We start from the raw sequence: 9548 nt of genomic DNA on the forward strand, positions 1-9548 counted from the left end.
TTCAGCTGGCGATAATTGACTGTCAGCTGCCACTTTCCATTGGGTTTTAGTACCGGCCAGACAGGGGAGTTGTAAGTTGAGTTACACTCCCTGATTATCTGCCGCTCCAGGAGGGAATCTAGGGTCTCCCGGATTGATTCGAACGCAGTTAAGGGGATCCTATACTGTCGAATATATGTGGGCTGAGCATTTGGGTCGGTTGGAATGCGGACGGTGTGCAACGCAGTGACTCCACAGTCGTAAGAGTCTGTGGAGAAGACTCCCCTATATTCCTGGAATATTTCATGCAGCTGTTGTCTTTGCTCATCTGTCTCTAAAGCGTCCGCTCTAGCCAGTTGTTGCTGCACTTGCTCCTCAAATTTGGGGAGAGGATTGGGAGAGGATGGGCTTTTGTCGGTGTCACTGGGAAGGTGGAACTGTGCCTCCGAGGTCACCACATGTAAGACCATTTCGCTTTCACTACTCAAATCTACTCTGCACACATCTTCATTAAGGAAAGCTTTGGTGGGTGTAATGCTGATCATGCCCCCCGGTTGGGTGTAACACCTCTGCACACTACCCCCTTTTTCCACCAATGCTCTGGGGAGTTGACCAATTACTGGGCTATTCAGTTCAAAGTCATGAAATGTGCTGTCTACAAGAAGTCCCAACTCAGTGTGTTTTGGGATTCGGACATTCCCCCTCGTCAAGTTCTGCACCAGCAAGTAAGTGGACCTGTGGTTTAACTCTAGCAGGGGGTTGCCACAGGTTGTCAAGCTGAGCTCTTCAAACCATCTTGACGGTCGGAAAAAAGCTTGCTTTCCACACATTTTCTGTCCTTTCTTAATGTTAAGCCTTATTGCGGTGCCGGCTGTCAAAGCAGGCACTATAGACTCAAACTCATTCACCACTACACAAACCTGTGGAATGGTCTGACCAGAACACATGCGGTCTGGGTCGAACTCAAAGATGTTAGTACCTGGAGACACCTGTGTCCATAGAACGCTGTTTATGGTGTCCAACTGAACGCCAAATCTCACCAATAGGTCTGCCCCTAGGTAGACCGAGTGAGACAATTGGGGAATTATGTGCATGTAGTGAACTGCTTGTCGCTTGCCTATGGTAAGGGAGACCGCGCAGATACCTATGCCTTTTTGTGGGGGGGCACCATTGCAGCTGGAGAATCTCTGAGTCTTTGTGACCACTGGGATCTGGGAGATTCTGCTAGTTAACAACTCATACAATTTCCCACTAATGGCGGACTTTTCCCAGTCAACAGCCAGGATTACGTCCTCCACCCACATTCCCTCTACTTGAGCTCCTCCAACAATTCGAGGACGGTCTATCAGGTTGTCATGGGGCTCCAGGGCACACAGAAATGTTTCCCAGTCTTTAAGTATGTGTGTGGGAGGCCAATTGTTTTCAGGGACGTGTTGTGGGTGTGTATGGATTTTACCTGTCTGTTCAGGCACGTGCCCAGAACAGGTCTCCGCCAGCTGGGTTGCGGCAGTTGTTTGGGTGGTAGTAGCTGTTCCCTGTACATTGGAGAGGCAAGGGGAGTTATTCAATTGTTGCAATCGGGTTTCACCTTGCTGCCCAAGCATGTTAACTCTGCCATGCAAATCATGCATAACTAAATTGCTCTCCACCTGACTGTTACTCAACTCGGCCTGCTTTGGTGATTGCACTTGAGCCCACAATTTGTTTCTGCTTACAATCGATAAGCGGAGCTAACCTGTTCAGCAGATCCTGACCAATGATCAACTTCTCTGTTTCAAAATGGGAAATATAAACTGGGTGAACCAACTTCATCTTCCCAAAAGTAAACTCTAACCACGCCTTCCGAGTGAGCTGTGCCTTAGTCTGCATGTAACTTGTAATGTTCACACTACATGCTTCCACTTTCAGTCGTCGGTCTGAGGTTTCCATAATTTGTTTCAGGTCACCAAATGTGGTGGCAGATATTAAACAAATTTCAGCCCCAGTGTCCAACAAGGCTTCATACTTCCACACATTCTCAATGGTCACTTCTATGTAAACTCGCTTGGCTCTGCCTCTCTGTGTCAGGTCACCTAGTAACATCATCAAAGGTTTGGCTTGCCTGCTGGCAGCTTCCCCCCCTGGGAGGTCCCATTGGGCTGATGTGTCAGGGAGACCCCCTTGCTGTTCCTCCCATCCAATCAGAAACATGGAGGCGGGGGCAGGGGGTGGTTCCAGGCCTAGTCACGCCTCCGATTGCCGGTCCGGCCCTTCACCCTGGTTACTAACTTCCAGTTTGGGAAGAGAGGGAGAGGGGAGCAGAGCTAAGCGTTGTCGCAGCTCAGCAACGGCAGCATCGCTCAGAGATTGAGTTAACCTCACTGGGCTAGGAGCAGATTTCTTACCTTCATATTGTTTTTGTATTTCGGTTCACTCTTACTCCACTTAGGATTTTCTTTCTTTTTTTTATTGTAAGCCTGGGTGTCTCGGGTTCTGTCCTTGGGAGGTTCGTTCCTCCTGGGAATCTCTGTCCCCTCTAACTCCAGTGGAGAAATAGGACACTCAGAGTGCATTGCCAATACTCGGGTGCTTGTGTTTTTGCGATCAGAAGCGCGGTTGTATTTGCTTTCCCAAGCTGTTTGCGCCAATTTACGAATTTCAGCCATGCTCATATACTTCGCGTCCGCATGTAATATGATCATCTCCTTAATCGCTGGAAACAAATTAGCAACAAACAAACCCTTAAAACTCACCTCTTCCTCGGCCCCGGGTCGATCTTGACCCGCAAAATAGGTTTTCCTAAGTTTCTCATAATAATCGCGGGGGGACTCGTATTTACCTTGTTTGATCTGGTGTGTGGCAGTCACTGCTGCCACCGGGTCAATGAACCTGGAATAGTCCCTAATTAATGCTCTGCACAATCGCGGAAAACTATCGCAGACCATGGACCCTTGCCTCTCCATCCAAGAATGGACTTGGCGAGAGGTGGTTTTGCGGATTAGGAGAACCTTTTCCTTCTCCGTAGCATCAGGATAGAACCGCAAAGCATACTTAATGTCCTTAATATACGCTTCGACATTTCCTTCCTTGTCTGCTGAGTTAACCTCACAATCTTTAGCCAGCTCTCTCAGCTGTCGCATGTCAACCTTTCGGTCCGGACTCTCAGGGGAGGAATTTCGCTGGTGCGACGTGCTCCTTGTCCTGGGTGGGGACTGACTACGGGCAGGGGACAGATCACGGCAAGGCAACCCAGGGCTTAGATATGGAGACGGTGTGTGACTCCGTATCCTGGCCTGTTCTCTTTTACTGTCTGGGGTCGGCTTTGCAGCCCACCGAGATGCCGTTTTTAGAGCCTCTATTTGTTGCTTGAGACACTCATTTTCAACGTCACGTGATCTGAGTTCTCCCCTAAGCTCCTGATTTACTCTCTTTGTTTCTTCACTGTCCCTTTTAAAATGTCTGACCTCGCCTTCGAGTATCTCCATTTTTACAGTACCCTTATCTTTCTCCATGATGGTTTTGTGAAGACGCGCTTCCAAAACATCATGGTCCTTGACAGCTATCCTCTCATTTTCCGCTGCTTTATCTCTGTCATTTTGCAGATCTTTTACTTGACTCAGAATTGTTTCCAATTCTTCTTGACATTCTCTTAATTCATTTCTTAACTGCTCCCTTTGTTCAATTGACTCCTCTCTTTCAACCTCCAACACAATTACTTGATTTCCACAAGCCTCTAGTCTTCCTTCGAGTTCTAAAGCCATTCCATGCAGTTCGGCTCTTTCGTCTTTCACTATCGCATACTTTTCTCCTGGCTTTTTCAATTTTTCAAATTTACTTATGCTCAAATCCACTAGCCTTGAGCTCGCAAACACTAAGCTAGACACAACCTTCACCACATCTATCGCCTCTTCTTTTTCGAGTTTAGTCGTAGTGTCGTTCAACAACTGAGTTCGACGCGACTCTACTTCATCAAAGTCCAAACCGCCTAGGCTTTCAATGTATTCGGGGATCTCAATCCCTGATACTTTCACAATCAATGCTTCACATGGAGACATTTGGGTCGTCATTGTTTTTGGTTATTCAGTAACAACCCAAACAAACAGTAAGAGATTAATCACTTAATGACTCTAATGCCAAAACTTAGAATATCAAAAATTTACCACAAGTAAATCTAAACCAGACAAAAACCTTTTGTGACTTTGGAGACCATACAGAATACCACGTGTGCAAGTCTAGAGCGCCCTCTAGAGTTTCCTTGTTTCAAAACTTTCAAAATTTCTGGACCAAGCTATCCAATAACTATTGCAGAAATTAGTTATTTTCAGTCTAAGATTCCTCACACGGGGCACCAATTATGTAGCGTAAGGTACACTTATAAATTTCAATTAAAGAAGTGAATTTATAGTATCACCTTATCACGAATCCTGGAATCTTGTAGAACTCAATTTCTGTAATAATTGGACGCAGACACCAATTCCAAAGATATAAATTGTCAAATTTATTAAAAACAAAGACTAAATGTATCACTACACTAATTATACAAAAGGGAAAAACTAATTAAAATTCAACTCTAGATCAACAAATCAAAGACAAATCACTTCCGTGACCAAATCAAAGACCATGGGATCGCATATGATAACACACAAATCGTTAAACAAAAAAGGTTATAAACACATTGACTACAATACCGGTTAGTAAGACGAAGGTGAGTCTCTCATTAGTATTGTTAGTCAGACATTAAATAACTACGCAGGTTAGTATTTAATGTCATGTAACTTCTCGTTATATAAATATCAGTCTCATTTACATTTAGGTGCCGAGAAAGATCCTATCATTACTTGTTACCACAATTTCCCTTAACTGATTATTATTCAATGATTAAGGATAGGCAGGGCCACCAATAATCTAATGTCTATTAACTTGTGTCAATTTCAGACTAAACAGTTAAACAGGAATGAGAAGATATTTCTCGGCGTTGACAGATTTTATTTCTAAAACTATCAACAAAACAGTTTAATGCAACACACATTTATATTTAAGAAAACTAAATGATATTACACATTCTAGAGTTATGAATCACAGATTAACATTTCTAATTGATTTCTCAAATGTCATGAATCATGAACTGCAAACTGTTAAACTTATCTGAACTTCGTCGCAGAGAGGCCTCTCTGTCTTCGGGCTCAGATAACAGCACACGGCACGAGGTCCGTGTGGTTTGGAACAAAGGCAGTCCGGTTCGGCTTTGTCCAAGAACTTCCACTAAGTCGATGCACCTGGAAGTTGGGGTTTCGCGAAAGTACAGTCTTTTCCAAACAGATTGTCCACTGGTTTGAAGGCTCCAAGGTTGTGCACAAAATCTTCTTTGTAAGCAGGGGTTTCACCGTAGTTACTTGAAGACAAAGTCTTTGAGGAAAGCAGGCCCCTGTTCGTTCCAAGGGTCAAGTTTCTTAAGACTCAAATAGCTATTTAAATGACTGACACTTTCGTATACAGTCGACTTAGTCAATTGTCCAGCTGTAAAACTCCACTGATCAGGTGGGCACAGGCGGGCAGCGCAGTCTGTAAAGTTCTTTATTTAATAAAGTCCTTTAAAAGAATTCTTCGTACGGCTCAATCTCCTTCTCCCAGTTTAACTCTTCTGTTGCCGGCAAAGACTTGGTTGGTTTCTGGTTCTGGTTCTGGCAACAGAGCTACAGGTTGAGCTGTGGCAGCGAGTTTCTGGTTCAGGTGAGAGAGAGAGAGAGAGAGGCCGTGCGCTGTTCCTTATAGTCTGTCAGATCAATAGGTGATTGGTTGTTGAATTTTTGAGATTGGATTTCGGTTTCAGCCCCAAGTGTCCTATTGGAGGGGGGCTTGATTTATGACTGATGTCAATCCATGCCATCTTTTGGAAATGCCGGTTGGCCTGGGTTCGTAGCTCTATGTCGGGATTTCGGCTCTCGTCCACTTCAAAGAGTTTTTATCACCTACAGGCCTAGAATGACTATAAAATATAGTCTTATCTACATTGATGTACACTGCAAGTTCAACCTTATCTGAAAATTATCTGTGTAAATGTGCAACTGTATGTAAACTAATGCAATATAGATTAATATGCGGTCAATCCTATTTGTGCTATGTTTTCAGTATCCCAGGCCTGTCATTCCGTAGAAAGCAGCTGTCATTCCATCTCATTCCACTTAATTTTTTTATCTGAGGTTATTTTAAAGAAAGTGTATTCAGGATTTTAGGATTCCTGTGTGGGATTTGGATATATAGGCCGTCCTTCTGTTTTCTCTATTGTAGTCTATGGGCATTCCACTCCCCATTATAGTCTATGGGTATTCCGTTTTGTCATTCATTTTAGTCTGTCCGAAATAAACTAATAATAAAGTTATATCAACACTTATTTGTGTTCTAGGTAAGGTGGTGTTGTGATTGTATTTGTATGTATGTATTTAAATATCAGCTATAGCCATTTAGAAATAATAATAATAACAAACTTTTAAATCAATAAAACCGTTACTTTATTGTTACATATCTCTGCATATCTCCAAGCTCTCAATTACTTAATTGAACTAATAATTAACTAAATCATAGCATTTTCATTATTTTAAACAACCCTTTTGTTACCCAATTTAGTAATAGTCATTGCTAAGCAGACTTTTACTGCAATTAAGGTTCAATTAAATAAATGAGAGCATGGTTGGAACAAAAACCAGCAGGGTATGGGGTCCTCCAGGACCAGGGTTGGGAACCACTGCCCTCTGAACATGCAGCTAATCAAAACTAGGCAAACAAACCTTCCACCTTCTACCTTCTGCACCCCCACTCCTACACAACACAGGGTTCCAACTTTCTGCTTTCATGCTGGAAGCCAGACAATCAGGGATGTCCTGCGGCTTTGGTGCTAGCACAGTATAAATCATCCTTCCAAGGCTTCTGAGGGTGTAGTGCTGGCCTGCTGGCCAAGTAGTGCTATGCCTAGCTCTACGTTACAATATCCAATATTCTAAAGTTGCACAAATCAGTAAATTGGATTTTGACAACCAAATTCTCAAGAATGGTGGTTGCTGTGGGACATAAGAACATAAGAACATAAGAAAGTTTACAAACGAGAGGAGGCCATTCGACCCATCGTGCTCATTTGGTGTCCATTAATATGTGATCCAAGTGATCCAAGTGATCCAAGGATCCTATCCAATCTACTTTTAAATGTTCCCAGATTTTTTACCACATTGCTGGGGAGTTTGTTCCAGATCGTGACACCTCTCTGTGTGAAGAAGTGTCTCTGTTTGGATGGAGAAAGTGAGGAGTCCACATAGACTCCTAGGTCTTTCTCATGCGATACTTCATCTAGTCCTATTACTCCCATAGTGTAATTATAGTGGACATTTTTGTTACCTGCGTGTAGTACCTTGCACTTGTCCACATTGAATTTCATCTGCCAGGTGTCAGCCCATAACTGAATGAACCTTTGAAGTGGACGAGAGCCGAAATCCAGAAACAGAGCTATGAATCCAGGCCAACCGGCATTTTCAAAAGATGGCATGGATTGACATCAGTCATAAATCGAGCCTCCTCCAATAGGACACTGGGGGCTGAAACCGAAATCCAATCTCAAAAACTCAAGAACCAATCATCTATTGATCTGACAGGCGTATAAAGGGTAGCGCACGACATCTCTCTCTCTTTGTCTCTCTCTCACCTGAACCAGTAACTCGCTGCCACAGCTCAACCTGTAGCTCTGTTGCCAGAACCGGAACCAGAGACCAACCAAGTCTTTGCCGGCAACAGAAGAGTTAAACTGGGAGAAGGAGATTGAGCTGTATGAAGAATTCTTTAAAGAACTTTATTAAATAAGGAACTTTAGAAACTGCGCCTGCCTGCCTGTACCCATCTGATCAGTGGAGTTTTACAGCTGGACAATTGACTAAGTTGACTGCAATACGAAAGTGTTCAGTAATTAAAATAGCTATTGAGTCTTAAGAAACTCTACCCATGGAAATGAACAGGGCCCTGCTTTCCTCAAAGACTTTGTCTTCAAATAAGTACAGTGAGAGACCCTGCTTGCAAAGAAGATTTTGTGCACAACCTTGGAGCCTTCAAACCAGTGGAAAATCTGTTTGGAAAAGACTGTACTTTTGCGAAACCCCAACTTCTAGGTGCATCGACTGAGTGGAAGTTCTTCGACAAAGCCGAACCGGACTGCCTTTGTTCCAAACCACACAGACCTCATGCCTTGTGCTGTTATCTGAGCCCGAAGACAGAGAGGCCTCTCTGCGACGAAGTTCAGATAAGTTTAACAGTTTGGAGTTTATTATTCATGACATTTGAGAAATCAATTATAAATGTTATTCTGTGAGTCATAAACTTTAGAATGTGTAATATCATTTAGTTTTGCTTAAATATAAATGAGTGCTGCATTGTTTGACAATTTTAGAGATAAAACCTGTCAATGCCGAGAAATATCTTCTCATTCCTGTTTAACTGTTTAGTCTGAAATTGACACACGTTAATAGACATTAGATTATAGGTGGCCCTGCCTATCCATAATCATTGAATAATAATCAGTTAAGGGAAATTGTGGTAACAAGAAATTATAGAATCTTTCTCGGCACCTAAACGTAAATGAGACTGATATATATATAACGAGAAGTTACCTGACATAAATACTAACCTGCGTAGTTATTTAATGTCTGACTAACAATACTAATGAGAGACTCACCTTCGTCTTACTAACCGGTATTGTAGTCAATGTGTTTATAACCTTTTTTGTTTAACGATTTGTGTGTTATCATATGTGATCCCATGGTCTTCGATTTGGTCACGGAAGTGATTTGTCTTTGATTTGCTGATCTAGAGTTGAATTTTAATTAGTTTTTCCCTTTTGTATAATTAGTGTAGTGCTACATTTAGTCTTTGTTTTTAATAAATTTGAGAATTTATATCTTTGGAATAGGTGTCTGCGTCCAATTATTACAGAAATTGAGTTCTACAAGATTCCAGGATTCGTGATAAGGCAATACTATAAATTCACTTCTTTAATTGAAATGTATAAGTGTACCTTACGCTACAGATACATGTATTTAAAATACATATTTCAAGTACAAAATAGGATTTTGTAATTTGTATTTGATAGGGTTGATGAAAATGGCTTCATATTTTTTTATCAAAATACTTTTTTGTAGTTTAAAAATACTGTAAAATACTTTGTGAGAACTCTACATGATGACATCATAAAAATGCTGCCTCTGATTGGTGATTACAATTTGCCCAGACTGGTTGAGATCAGAACAGAAAATTGGTCCATACCCGAAGAAGAAGGTCAAGGTGAGGTTGCCAGCTTCCCATCGATTTTTAGCATACATTTCTAAAATTTGTAACAGTTCATGTTAAGTTTTGGTGTTCGTTTTAGTAGCCTAGGCTAAATCGTTTACCAATTTACATAATGTTCCAGCTAACTATTTGACCCGAGTAGCAGCCCTCACAGTTAACGTTAGCTTGCCACTTTCAGCCTATGTTAAGTTTTCGGATGTGGACATTTTCCAGAAGCCAACTCAAAGCAAGGCAGAGCTGAAGTCTTTTCACTACTTTGAGGATCAAAG

This window comes from Amia ocellicauda, chromosome 6 (genome assembly GCF_036373705.1).
Source record: "Amia ocellicauda isolate fAmiCal2 chromosome 6, fAmiCal2.hap1, whole genome shotgun sequence".
Lineage (NCBI taxonomy): Eukaryota > Metazoa > Chordata > Actinopteri > Amiiformes > Amiidae > Amia > Amia ocellicauda.